General features: G+C 43.0%; 1 protein-coding gene and 1 pseudogene across 3 annotated transcripts in view; one reads left to right on the top strand and one right to left on the bottom strand.

Moving 5' to 3' along the window:
- Positions 1 to 15,144, top strand: part of SLCO5A1 (solute carrier organic anion transporter family member 5A1) — a gene marked incomplete at its 5' end in the record, with an annotated part of 99,727 nt that overhangs the window by 20,666 nt on the left and 63,917 nt on the right. The gene's annotated exons all lie outside the window — the stretch shown is intronic.
- Positions 4,776 to 5,348, bottom strand: LOC307114074 (large ribosomal subunit protein uL22-like; annotated as a pseudogene). Its single transcript has one exon. The product of its transcript is annotated as a large ribosomal subunit protein uL22-like (transcript).

Below are 15,144 nucleotides of genomic sequence, written 5' to 3'. Positions count from 1 at the left end.
GAGGGTGATAGCCCTTTTGGCCTGGGATGGTAGACATGGCTTGTGTAGGAGTCCACCTTGAGCCCAGGGCAGGATTGGGCTGGGCCAGTGGTCGGCATACTCATTAGTCAACAGAGCCAAATATCAACAGTACAACGATTGAATTTTCTTTTGAGAGCCAAATTTTTTAAACTTAAACTTCTTCTAAGGCCAATTCTTCAAAATAGACTCGCCCAGGCCGTGGTACTTTGTGGAAGAGCCACACTCAAGGGGCCAAAGAGCCGCGGTTTGCCGACCACTGGGCTGGGCCAAAGAGGGTGAGAGGGTATGAGGGAAACAGAAGATGGGGAAGTGGGGAAAACACAGCGCGGAGCGTGACGGCGTGTTTGGGCTGGACTGTGGAAGGCCTAGAAGGTGCTGTGATTTGTAAATGATATTTATTTATATGGCAGGCTTTTTGATCCAACAATGCTAGCTTGATTTGGCATCGTCTAGAAAAACTTTTGTGAAAAATTGCCCATTGTTCATTGTCAGTTAACAGGAAGTGAAAATAGATGAAAATGAGAGTGTACAAATTATTCTCTGGACTGTTTCTCAATATTAAGACTCATTTGGGTTTTCGGTGTTACCACTGGGAATATAATCAAGGGATTAATTCATGATGAGAAAGTCTTTTTCTCTGTGTGTGTTTCTTATTTTGAGGAACCCAATCTTTGTTAGTGAGACCTTTAATTATTCCAGGGTAACTGATTTTTCTAAGTTATAGCATACAGTAAAATGGTCCTCAAATGTGTTGGGGTAGCTATTAAATTAAACAATTCTCAGGGGGAACATTGTGTGTTAATTGGGCTTTATTTCCACTGTAGGGAAAAGCAGTATGCTGCCATATGTAATTCTAAGACTCTAAGGAAATTTGAGATATTAGTCCATTGCCCTGTAAAATGCTCAAAGCACCTTAAGGGAGTTGCTCACAAATAATAGAATTCTAGAATTTCCTGGGCGGAATTTATCTTAAGGATAATCTAGACCAGTGGTTATCCAGCTTTAGTGAGCATCAGAATCACCTGGAGGGCTTACTCAAATCCAGCTTCCTGGGCCCCACCCCTAGAGACTGAAGGAACAACAGCTACTGGGAAAATAATTATTTTAAAGAAAACATGCCAGTTGGCAGCCTGCCTCCCCCTCAAATGGATATTTCCCAAGGAATTCTGTTGTTCATGTGAGCAGCTAAGTTTAAAGACTTGGCTAAAAAATGAATGAATGAGTATAGGTTCTAGTATATGTGTTCAAATTGATATGCATCATATAAGCACACAGTGCAAGATGCAATATACTACTACGTGGTGGTTAAGATCCCGGGTCAGGCTAAGTTGCTTGGGCTCAGAGACCAACGCTTTGTTACTTTGGGCAGGTTTCTTAAGCTCTCTGGGTTCTAGTTTCTCTATCTGCAGAAAGAAATAAGAATTGTACCTATCTCATAGGGTTGTTATAAAGAATTCGTGCACGGGTGGGGTCCAGCCGGCCGGCCTTGATTGGGGCTGATGGGGCCAGGCCAGCCAGGGGGGAGGGGCCGAGGGAGGTTGGCTGGCCAGCCCTGCCCCCAATCGGGGTGGGGGTGGGCGATTGGGGCGCAGCGCGCCAAAGCAACCGGTTGTTCTGGTCGTTCCAGTCGTTCTGGTGTTCTGGTCGCTTGGCTTTTATATATATAGACTAGAAGCCCGGTGCACGAAATTCGTGCACGGCAGGGGGTTGTCCCTCAGCCCAGCCTGTACCCTCTCCAATCTGGGTCTCCTGGAGGGATGTCCGACTGCCCGTATAGGCCCGATCGGGCCTAAACGGGCAGTTGGACATCCCTCTCACAATCCAGGACTGCTGGCTCCCAACTGCTTGCCTGCCTGCCTTCCTGATTGCCTCTAACCACTTCTGCCTGCCAGCCTGATCACCCCATAACCACTCTGCTGCCAGCCTGGTTGATGCTTAACTGCTCCCCTGCCAGCCTGTTTGCCCCCAACTTCCCTCCTCTGCCAGCCTGGTCACCCCTAACTGCCCTCTCCTGCAGGGTTGATCACCTCCAACTGCCCTCCCTTGCAAGCCTGGTCCCTCTCAACTGCCCTCCCTTGCAGGTCTGGTCCCTCACAACTGCCCTCCCTTGCAGGCCGGGTGCCTCCCAACTGCCCTCTCCTGCTGGCCATTTTGTGGTGGCCATCTTGTGTCCACATGGGGGCAGGATCTTTGACCACATGGGGGCAGCTATATTGTGTGTTGCAGTGATGATCAATCTGTATATTACTCTTTTATTAGATAGGATAGAGGCCTGGTGCACGGGTGGGGGCCAGCTGGTTTTCCCTGAAGGGTGTCACAGATAAGGGTGGGGGTTCCCTTGGGGTGTGGGGCAGCCTGAGCGAGGGGCCTGTGGTGGTTTGCAGGCCAGCCACGCCCCCTGGCAACCCAAGGGGAGGCCCTGGTATCTGGGATTCATTTTCCTTCTACAATTGAAACTTTGTAGCCTGGAGCCCAGCCAAGCCTGGGGCTCCGGCAGCCATTTCTGTGGCAGTTAATTCACCTTCTACAATTGAAACTTTGTAGCCTTAAGCGGGTGGGCCCGGTCAGGGTGTGTGGAAAGCTTTGCTTCCCCTGTTGCCGCCGGCAACCCTGGCCTGCTCTCTCAAGCTCCATTCTGCCGCCATTTGTTTGGATTTGTTTACCTTCTATAATTGAAACTTTGTAGCTTGAGTGGAGGCTTAGGCCTGCAATGGCTATGGAAAGCTTGGCTTCCTCTGTTACCTAGGAAACCTTGCTCTCTGTGGCTGTAGCCATCTTGGATTGGGGTTAATTTGCATACTCACCGTGATTGGCTGGTGGGCGTGGCTTGGCTGGTGGGCGTAGCTTATGTAGCAGAGTGATGGTTAATTTGCATATTACCATTTTATTAGAGAGGATAACTTTATTAATGAATGTTAAGATATTAGACTAGCACTTGGAACGTTCTAGGCCAGTGGTCGGCAAACTGTGGCTCGCGAGCCACATTCGGCTCTTTGACCCCTTGAGTTTTTAGCAAAGGCCAGCTTAGGAGTACCCTAATTAAACTAATAACAATGTATCTACCTATATAGTTTAAGTTTAAAAAATGTGGCTCTCAAAAGAAATTTCAATTGTTGTACTGTTGATATTTGGCTCTGTTGACTAATGAGTTTGCCAACCACTATTCTAGGCAGTCAATAAAGCTTAGCCATTTTCCCCCTCTCTGCCTCCTCCCTTCCCCTCTTATTATTTTTTAAATTCTTTATTGTTTTGTTATTATTTTTGACTTTTACAAAAAGACTGACAGGATAGACACAATGTTCAAGTAGTCATCTTTGGGTAGTAGGAGTCTGAGAGATTTTTATGTTTTGGGTTCTTTTCTTTAATATCAATTTTGCAGTGTACTTGAGCTGCTTTATAATTAGAAAAATACTACTTAAAATAGTATATTTACTATGATTATTTTTCAAAAGAATATATGCCAGTATTCACGCCACATCCTATGATTTTTGGTCTGACTGTTCTGCGATCTGTTTCTGTTGAGTTCTCATCTGCTCTGAAACCAGCTTTCTGCCTTAAATTTTAAATTTTGTTAATGACCCTTTCCTTCTCTTGGCCACGTGTTGTGGAGACCAGTGAATCTTTTGGTCTCTTAGAGTTTATAAATTCTTTCTCCTAAATGTCTCTCACACCATTGTCCACTGGCCCAGCCTAGTTCAGATCCTTACCACGTCATGCCCGGACTATCGGGTTTTCTTGTCCATTGTCTCCTTTTGACCCTTACAGAGTGCTGCCAGACTAATGTCCATTTTCATTGTGTCACTCCTTTGCCCAAACACTTTGAGGGGCTCCTCAGGTGACTGAGGATACAGTCCAATTTCCTAGATTGATAAAGAAGATTTCTCAACATTTGCTCTCTCCCTGCTCTCCCAAATATTCCATCTTTACCTGATTTATGGTCATTTCTTACCGTAGTTTGGAACGAGTGTCTTCACCTTCCTGTCTCCTTTATGTCCATATTTTACTCATCCTTGAAGAGTTTGCTTAAATACATCCTTGTCCAAGGTGTTCACCTTTTGGCCTTTGTAAATTGCAGTGGCCCTTCTCTGTTCATTGGCAATTCATCACACACTGGCTTCCAATTTTTTTGTACTGAAATGATATTAATCTCTGTGTCTTTTAATATTTCATGTGCTTATCTCCTTTTCCCAACTAAATTGTAATGTTTCTGAGGGTGCTCACATTTTTTAACTCCCTGGGTCCTGAAGAGGATGGGTGATATAAAAGATATTGATTGATGACTTCATTTATTCTTAATATTTAATAAAAATAGATGCTAGGAAAAAAAGCCTGCTTAAAAAAAAAAGAAATAAGAAAAGAGAATGTCAATTTAGATATTTCCCTTTTTGTCTTTATTTTTGACTTTGCTGCTTATAATGTTGTTTATCCTGATAGGCTGAGCTTTTTTTAATGGTCAGATCAATATTTTCTAGCCTTCTGTAATTTACTGATAGGAAAAGGCCATTAATTTGTTGATTATAGCATTATTTATTTATTTTTGTTGTTAATCCTCACTGGAGGATATTTTTTCCATTGATTTTTAGAGGGAGTGTTAAGGGAGAAGGAGAGAGAGAGAGAGTTTCAGAGACATAGTATTTAGATGGATTGACACTGTTTGGTGTCCCTAAATTCAGTATGAATGTATTCCATGATCATACTAAACCACTTAACGAAAATCCTTGTCTTATGGTCTGCTTTTTATTTTTTACTTTTATTTAGCATTTATTTGATGCTGAATTTACTCCCGGACCATAGTTTCGTTTCTTTGGTTTCTTCTGGGATATCTTTTCCTTCTGTGCAGCCTCCTCTTCTGGTTCAGGAACAGCCTGCTCTTTTGCAGTAAGGTCCTCTCAGTGTGGCAGGCAGAGCTCAGGTTTGGGTTCACCCGCCCAAGAGCTCTGTAAGTTCTGCGCTACATCTGGGGAGCTTTGTTCACCTGGATGTGCTCAGTGACCAGAGAACCGACACCTAAACCCTTAAGCCCAGCACTACTCTCTGCATTTTTAAGCATGTGCAGCAAAAAATGCAACACTCTTTTTTGGGCCGCTGACCTTATATCCATCCCACTGTTGGGCCTGGGCACACCTACCAGCTCCACCATTGTAACGACAAATGACAAACATGGCTTCTGTAAAGTGACATCCTTCAGATACTTGTGGCTTTTCGGATAGCATACCCTTGATGGCCTGGGCAGTTTCACCAGTGTCCTTAAAGTGAACATGAAGATTTGAACCTCTTGATTTGCATTGTTTTGTGGGGTTTTCTGGGTCAAGTGAATAGTGAACCATTTTCAGAGGACCCCTCAGGCCGCTTTTGGGCAGAGCTGTTAGGGTCAGCTTCTGGGGGAACCCAATCTAAGTCACTTGCTATAGCAAAGACTTACATATTCGTGAGAAGATACTTTTAGATTGTACTGAGACTATGTTTTTGGTTGGCATGCTGCCCTTGTTCTGTAATTAAGATGCACAGCAGGGGAGCATCTTATTTAAATAATAAAATGATCATGCATTATGTTATTATAATATATGGTTCATTGTTTAAATGAATAATAAAAATGATAATTACATGTGTAATCAGTTTATACTAAGGTTGTTAGAGTGAACTGTTCACTGGAGGTGTAAGGGGTTGTTATCATCACTCATCACTCTAGTCTCATATATTATAATGTTTGTGACTCTTGGAGTATCATGTTTATAAACGAATCCCACAAGATATAATGTGGGCTGGCACTTTTCAAGCTGAGCTGGCAGCGTTTGGATGAGAACTAATCCGAATTACTAGGGTAAATGTGGAGTAAACAGGGAGGAACCTGGATTACTTAAGCTGCTTATAGTGACCATGGCCTAGGACAGGGGTGAGATTTGCACAGGTCTCTGTGTGCTGCTTTTGGACTCAGCAATTTACTATCCAATTCAATACGAACACTCGGAGTCCTTTCACAGACTTGTATTATTATTTTTTAAATCAAGTTTTTTTTTCTCGTGGTGGTCATTAGAATAAGCACACGTTTCATAATTATGGGCTAAGCATACAGAAATTCACTGAGGAAGCAAAGCTGCCCCAGAGGGATGATTGTCAACATATAATTTTGGTCAAAGGAGCAGAACTGGTGAATAACCTAAGGGTTGATCCCATGGCTTTCTAAATCTCCTGAAATAATGTGAAGTTAGATGATCTTTTTTTTTATTGTTTAAAGTATTACATATGTCTCCTTTTTCCCTGATTGACCTCCCCCTGCCCCCACCGCCTGAAGTTAGGTGATTTAAAAAACACACCTGCCTCTTGACTTACTATGCAGAACTTATCATATTAAATCCTATAATCAGAAGGATAGAATAATGTTCAAAAAGTGAAGGCTGGTCAAATACAGGGCTAATAACAATTTGGGCTTAGTTTACCATTTAGGGAGGTGTTTTATTGATTTACTTAATTTTTTATTTTATTTTACTTTTTTATTGAATTGATTGAGGTGACATTGGTTAATAAACTTATATAGGTTTCAGGTGTACAATTCTATAATATGTCATCTGTATATTGTATTGTGTGTTCACCACCCTAAGTCTCCTTCTATCACCATTTATCCCCTCTTTACCGTGTTCTATTCCCCGCCACCCCGCTCCTGGGTGTTTTTTAACTGGTTGAGTGAAACACTCTCTTGAGGATCCATAGCTGGTGCCTGACATCCGTTCGCAGATGCCAGCTCTCAGAATAACAATTGGAAACATTTTCTACTGCTACTACTCTTCTCCTATTAATTTTACATTCTATTAATAACTCTGAAATCCAAAAGTTAGTTGTGCAACCCATTTGATGGCAGAATTAGACCTGATCTGATAGGGAGCTGGTTTTTAAATCACACTTAGTATGAATATTCATTCATTTTTTTGCAGTAGCAATAGCATGGTTGATTTTGGAGTACCGTTCCACATTCCACTGGGGGAGTTACACAGTATACAGCATCATTCATCCTTTTAATTTTGTGAAAGGTGATAAATTCTTAATTCCAAGACACATTCAGCCTTGAGTTTGGGCTCAGGGATTGTGGACCCAAGTTCATGATTTTATCTCATACGGACATCCTGGATGAGTTACAATGACCCATAAGCAAATGCAGATGCTGGTGGCTAGGACTGTCTATGCAGTGAATGGCTTCTTTCAGGTCAGCGGTGGCTACAACTCAGTCATGATCATCACGGGGCATAAAGAAGTTAGATATTTGAAGCAAATCTGTGTTAGTCAGGGCATTCCAGAAAAACAGAACCAATAGCCACTGGTTGATGTTTTGCTCTCACATCGATGTTTTTCTTTCTCTCCCTCTCTCTCTAAAAATCAATAAAAACAATTTAAAACATGCTCATAGGAAGTACCTGCTCCCCCCACCCCCTCTTTTTCCCCTGGCTCACCATATTTGCCAATTGGTGAAACTTTCTGATAGTAGCTGAAAATTGAAGGATTGGATGGGCTTCAAAAGACCAATAAATCTGTATCATGGACAATGAGCTAAAATATAAAAAAGTTGCCTCATAGCAAATTATATTATTTATTCAGGCCATCCCTGATACAAAATGTAGAACTCTTAAAAGAAGTATAAGAGAATTAGACAGAATTCAAAGCCATTTTTTCTGATCAGAGTTGACATTTTTATATACTAGCTTCTTTGATATTTTCAGAAAAATATTAGCTTCACATTTTAAACTATTAAATATTATATAATAGCTATATTAGCTCTAGTCAGCAGGTTGCAGAATTAATGCTCTGTAAGTGATGAGATTACTCTAGAAATGTCCTTGAGAACTTGATAAAGTGTATGAGTAAATTTGAAAACTTCACATAGTAAATTTATGAACACATCTTTAATAACTTTGCTCTGAAAATTATAGTAGCTCCTATGACAATTCAGGATTTTCTTTTCTATATATATATTTTATTGATTTCAGAAAGGAAGGGAGAAAGAGAGAGAGAGAGAGAGAGAGAGAGAGAGAGAGAGAGAGAGAGAGAAACATCAATGATGAGAGGGAATCATTGATTGGCTGCCTCCTGCACTCCCTAGTATCGAGCCTGCAACTCGGGCATGTGCCCTTGACTGGAATAAAATCTGGGATTTTTTAGTCTGTAGGCCAACACTCTATCTACTGAGCCAAACCAGCTAGGGCAATTCAGGATTTTCTTATTAAAGTGGGACTTAGGGTTGAGATCTCTTATGTATTATTTGGCAGTTGCATAAATTAATATCTTTCTACTGGGAGAACACTAATGAGTTGTTTTTCATGGTTTGATTTTGGTATTTGTTGTGTAAAGTGAGATTTCATTTGTGGTTTCATTCAAATCACCCGGGAGGCCATGTGGTATCTTATATAATAAAGAGGTAATATGCAAATTGACCATCATGCCCTTGCACAAGATGGCCACCCCCATGTGGTGACAAGATGGCCGCCACAAGATGGCCAGCAGGGGAGGGCAGTTAGGGGCGACCAGGCCAACAGGGGAGGGCAGTTGGGGGTGACCAGGCCTGCAGGGGAGGGCAGTTGGGGGTGACCAGGCCTGCAGGGGAGGGCAGTTGGGGGGGACCAGGCCTGCAGGGGAGGGCAGTTGGGAGGGACCAGGCCTGCAGGGGAAGGCAGTTGGGGGGACTAGGCCTGCAGGGGAAGGCAGTTAGGGGTGACCAGGCCTGCAGGGGAGGGCAGTTAAGGGCAACCGGGCTGACAAGGGAGCAGTTAGGCGTCGATCAGGCTGGCAGGGGAGTGGTTAGGGGGTGATTAGGCTGGCAGGCAGAGTGGTTAGGGGCAATCAGGCAGGCAGGCAGGTGAGCAGTTGGGAGCCAGCAGTCCTGGATTGTGAGAGGGATGTCCCAGATTGGAGAGGGTGCAGGCTGGGCTGAGGAACGCCCTCCCCACCCCCGCCCTCAGTGCACGAATTTCGTGCACCAGGCCTCTAGTAAAGTATAAATGTTTGCACTCTGGAGTCTGATGGACTTGGTCTTGAATCTACCACTTACTAGGTTTGTAACTTGGGTATATTCCTTAACTTTCAAAGGTCAGAATCCTTCTGTCAAGTGGGAACTCATTAAATTTACTGCTCAGTTATTTTGTTGGGAGAATTAAGTATTGTGTTTAAAAAGCACAGAGGAGGCACTTAAAGTATTAGATTTCTTCTTCCATTTCTCTCTCTCCTTAAGTCTTCTCAAATTCCTATTGGAACCACCATTTAGCCCTTATCATAGAATGTCTTATTTTGGTAATTATCTTTTCTTGTGTGTTTTGTTTCTCTAGAAAGAATTCCTCACAAACTCTTTATAGGAAGGAACATGGCCCTTTTTATCATGAATAATATTTACAATAAAAATATTTTCAATTACAGTTGACATACACTATATTATTAGTTTTAGGTGTACAACATAGTGGATAGATAATATAATTTATGAAGTGATCCCTAAGTAAGTCTAGTGCCCACTTGACCCCAGACATAGTTATTACAATATTATTAACTATATTCCCTATGCTGTACTTTGCATCCCCATGACTATTTTGTACTACCAATCTGTACTTCTTAACCCTTCACCTTTTCACCCAGTCTCCCAACCCTCCTCCCATCTGAGAACCATCAGTTTGTTGTTTGTATCTTTGAATTTGTTTTTATTTTGTATGTTCATTAATTTTTTTAAGTTCACACATATATCACTCTTAATATTTAACACCAGCTATTTCATAAGTATAACTTCAACAAGTAACTATTGATTGATGAATCATTAGAGAATAGGGTGTTTTGAGTAATTAAACATTCTTATTATCTGATAACCAGCTATGAGAATTTCCTATTTAAAGAGTTCAGTAAATACATTTAACACTAAAATGATACTGAATATATCATCATCACCTTTTTGTGGCTCTGAAGATATTTTAACCTTTTGCTACCAATGCTAACCGTGTGACTCGACACGGTTAGCATTGGTAGCAAAGGGTTAGCGAGTGCAAAGGGTTAAAGCCTTGTATTAGCTCAGAATCATAACTTTAACTATTAAGTGAGATATAATAATAGAAGTAATGACGTTAATTGTTATAGCTGACATTGACTGAGCACTTAGTAAGTGTTAAAGCTTTTATGTGCATTATCTCATTTATTCCCTCAATAGCTCTTGGAAGTAGATAAGTTATGGTTCTCTATTTATAGATGAGGAAGCCTGTCTAGCAGGATTAAGTATCTTGTCTAAGACCATGGAGCCAGTCCCTGACAGTTACAGACATCTGATGCTGAAGCCAGTGCTCTTATGAACCACTCAAACATCGAGGTGAATCATAATTGTCCCTGGGACATTGAGCATTCCTTTTTATTTAAAATAAAATACCTGGTTTTAGATTGATCATTTGCCATATTTCCTCCTCATAAGAGTCTCCTCTAGATCCGCTTTCTTCCCCCCCGCTTTACATTGAATTTATTGGAGTGACACTGGTTAACAAAATCACACAGGTTTCAGGTGCACAATTCTACAACACATCATCTGTACATTGTATTGTGTGTTCACCACCCCAAGTCAAGTCTCTGCCCATCACCATTTATCCCTCCTAATGAGAATTTATTCTTACTCCAAGTAAAAGTGTTAGAAGAAACACAAAGCAGTTAGGTATATTAACTTAGTAAAATTTCTTGTGATTATAAATCACCTTTGTTATTGTTACACTAGAGGCCCGGTGCATGAAATTCATGCAGGGGGGGGGGTAGGAGTGTGTCCCTCAGCCCAGCCTGCACCCTCTCCAATCTGGGCAGTCGGACATCCCTCTCACAATCCAGGACTGCTGGCTCCCAACTGCTCGCCTGCCTGCCTGGCTGATTGCCCCTAACTTCTTCTGTCTGCCAGCCTGATCACCCCCTAACAACTCCCCTGCCAGCCTGATCGACACCAAACTGCTCCCCTGCTGGCCCGATTGCTGCTAACTGCCCTCCCCTGAAGGCCTGGTCCCCCCAAACTGCCCTCCCCTGCCAGCACCGGTCACCCCTAACTGCCCTCCCCTGCTGGCCTGGTCACCCCTAAATGCCCTCCCCTGCAGGCCTAGTTCCCCCCAACTGCCCTCCCCTGCAGGCCTGGTCCCCTTGAACTGCCCTCCCCTGCTGGCCTGGTCCCCCCCAACTGCCCTCCCCTGCAGGCCTAGTTCCCCCCAACTGCCCTCCCCTGCCGGCACCAATCACCCCTCACTGCCCTCCCCTGCCAGCCTGGTACCCACCAACTGCCCTCCCCTGCTGGCACTGGTCACCCCTAACTGCCCTCCTCTGCCAGCCTGGTCCTCTCCAACTGCCCTCCCCTGCCAGCCTGGTTCCCCCCAACTGCCCTCCCTTGCAGGCCTTGTACCCCACAACTGCCCTCCTCTGCCGGCCTGTTCACCCCCAACTGCCCTCCCTTGCAGGCCTGGCCCCTCCCAACTGCCCTCCCTTGCAGGCCTGATCACCCCCAACTGCCCTCCCCTGCAGGCCTGGTCACCCCCAACTGCCCTCCCTTGCAGGTCTGGTCCCTCCCAACTGCCTGCCCCTGCAGGCCTTATCGCCCACAACTGCCCTCCCTTGCTGGCCATCTTGTGGCAGCCATCTTGTGTCCACATGGGGGTGGCCATCATGTGTGTTGGAGTGATGGTCAATTTGCATATTATTCTTTTATTAGATAGGATAACAGAGTCAGGGATTATTTGTTTTTAATTCAGATGAATTGATTCTCTTCTTTTGTCAATGAGGTGGTTACAAAGGAAAATGCCTTAAATTAGGACAATAATAGCACTGCCACATAAGGTTGTTGTGAAGATTAAGTGAGAAAATACATGTAAAGGCATTTAGTACAGTATAATTTATATATATAAAATAAACTAGAGGGCTAGTGCATGAAATTGGTGCACTCGGGGGAGGGGGGTCCCTTAGCCCGGCCTGCACCCTCTCGCAGTCCAGTAGCCCTTAGGGGATGTCTGACTGATGGCTTAGGCCTGCTCCCACAGGCAGCGGGCCTAAGCCAGCAGTGGGACATCTTTAGCACTGCCACGGAGGTGGGAGAGGCTCCTGCCACTGCAGCTGCACTCGCCAGCTGTGAGCCCGGCTCAGAGTTTCTGGCTGAGTGGTGTTCCCCCTGTGGGAGCACTCTGACCACCATGGGGGCAGCTCCTGCATTGAGCGTCTGCCCCCTGGTGGTCAGTGCACGTCATAGTGACTGGTCGTTTTGCTGTTTGGTTGATTTACATATTAGGCTTTTATTATATAGGATGCCCAGTGTTATTCTTTATTTTTTAAAAAAATATTTATTTTTAGAAAGAGAGGAGTAGATAGGGAGAGAGAAAGAAACATCGATGTGAGAGGGTAACATTGATCAGACTAGGGATCAAGTCTGCAACCCTGGCATGTGTCCCTAATGAGAATCAAACGGGCAACCTTTTGGTGCATGGAACAATGCCCGACCAACTGAGCCACACTGGCCAGGCTTCTCGTGTTATCTTTTAGCAATAGTTCTGTCAGTTACTATAGACTTTGACAACTAACACTTTTCTAAATATAAGAATAAGCTTTACAGTGAGTGTAAGCTATCTGATTGTATTAGAACTAACTCCAGTGGACTGATAGAAAGAAGGGGGTAATATTAAACATGTCCTAAAAAGTTTATATCCCTTTACTGTCTGCAAAATTGCATGGAAGGCCATGACGATGCCAACGTCTGTAGGGACACTTGCACATGACAATCTTCCACTTGTGCCTAAGTGTTGCTCTGGACTTGGCTCTTTCCTATGGAGCTCATGCTTCTTTGAATGCCTGGAAAGCAAACTGGAGTGTCATACCTCCGCTTGTTTACCTGGAAGGCATCACTTACCTTTCCCAGGAGACAGATTTAATCTGCTCTTAACAGCTGGTACACTCCTCTGTGTCTTCACAGTAATTATTGAAGTAAGTGTCATACAACACATTTAGAATGTATTTTTCAGTTAATGTGCATTTCTCTGCCATCATATGGCAGCCAATTAGTGATGGTGCTGGAGATGAAAAATGAGCTTCTGTTTCATTTAGAATGCTTTTAAGTCTTGTGCTACTAGCAATTCCCAAAATATTTCTAGATTTTCAGCTTTTATGGAACTAATTTCTTTAGCGGTAGAGACCTACATACTTTTAATTAAACTTTTGTTGCCTTTTTTTTTTTTTAGAGACATGTGTCCATAAACAGAAATGCTTTGGTATCAGACAGAGCCAAGTTCTAATTTTGGCTCTACCATTACTGGTAATTGGTAATCTCCTATCTTCTCGGGGCTCAGCTTTCTTATCTGTAAATTGGGAAGGATAATATATATTTTTTTAATCCATAAAGTGTTAGTGTTGAATGGCACAAAAGATGTTAAGTGCCTATTGTAGTTTCTGGAAGATCATCAATAAACAATAGTTGTGATGTCATTTTATTTCATAGTGAATTATAGTTTCACTAAAATATTACTTGGGGCTTATACTCTTACTAGAGGCCTGGTGCACGAAATTCTTGCACGGGTAGGGTCCCTTGGCCTGGCCAGCAATCAGGGCCGATTAGTGCCTTCCGGCTGCCAGGGCCTTCCTTCATTCTGTGCTGCCCCCTGGTGGTCAGTGCACATCATAGTGAGCAATTGAACTCCCAGTCTCCTGGTGGAACTCCCAAGGGGACAATTTGCATATTAGGCTTTTATATATATAGATAAGTCGAATCTTTGAGAAATTGCCAATAATGGAAAAATGGACTTAAATTTTTAAAATGAGTATTTCTGCCCTAGCTGGTTTGGCTCAGTGGATAGAGCCATCAGCCTGTGGACTGAAGTGTCCTGGGTTTGATTCCAGTCAAGGGCACATGCCTGGGTTGTGGGCTCGATCCCCAGTGTGGGACATGTGGGAGGCAGCCAATAAGTGATTCTCCCTCATCATTGATGTTTCTGTTTCTTTCTTTCTCTCCCTTTCTCTCTGAAATTAATAAAAACATTTTAAAAAGTAAAAATAAACATATTTCCTGAAGGTATAAAAACTCTTCTTAAACATTAACAATACTTGCAGTATGCCTCAAAAATATTATTAATATTGTTTCTACTTTCCTTTATACATAATGCAGTGAGAAATGTCATCATGATATATGGTGAGCTTATGCCCAAAAGCTTGTACCAAACGTATAACTCTGGTGATGATTTATTTGGTTAGAGTTGTATCTCATTGTTTGTAGCTTCTATTTTTTTGATAACTAGTTATTTTCTCATGGGTTCATTAATGTTTTGATTATTTTTTGCATTAGGAATCCATACTTAACTTTTACTAAAACCTATTATTGCCCCAAAATGTAATTTTTAAAAATTTGACATATTTTTTTTAATGCTTTCATGATAGCCATCCTTGTGGTTCTTCCTGGGGATCGGATTAAGTTTATAGACAGCAGTCACTCACGGGTGATCAAATTTGATGTCTTAAAGGCACAAAGCTCCCCTCTGCCATGCCCCAGATAGGAATAAGGTGCAACCGGCATCTTATATATGTACTTGGTTGTTCCCTTTTAGAGTACAAATTACTTTGAAAATATTTCTAGAGGAAGAGAGTGAATTTAAACTAACCATTGCTCACTATGGTAGTGAGGAAAACATACTTTGAACCCAAAGAACCATTTCCCGTCTCATCTGGAACCTCAGATGCTCTCTGGATCTTTCAGCAAAGTGATAGAGTGCAGGCAGCTGTCCTTTGGCTGACAGGTCTGTGTCAAAATGACTGAATCACTTAAAAGAAAAAAAAATTGCTGCTCAAAATAACTGAGATCAAAGGTGTCCTCCCTGCCTGTGCTTGTGAGTGGAAAGAATGAGCGAGGGAAGATTTCTCTAAATGGGATGCTCTCAAGTACTTGGCTAATTTTCAAGGAATTATGCAAGTTGAGTGGGAGCTGCTGTCCCCGCTGCTGTCCTTTCACAGCGGCATGTGGGCTGCTTTGCGTGTCCTCCTTTCATCTGCAGTGGCCGTGACACCAAACATATTCAGGAGAGTGACTACTCTCACTGTGTCCCAGCCTGGGTTGAATGGTCATTTGAGGACCTTAGGCAAGCATGTGACACATCGCTCTGCACACCCGTCCTGGGT

This window comes from Cnephaeus nilssonii (genome assembly GCF_951640355.1).
Source record: "Cnephaeus nilssonii genome assembly, chromosome: 18".
NCBI lineage: Eukaryota > Metazoa > Chordata > Mammalia > Chiroptera > Vespertilionidae > Cnephaeus > Cnephaeus nilssonii.
The sequence above is the reverse complement of the archived record's forward strand: the minus strand, read 5'-3'. Positions and strand labels throughout refer to the sequence as shown.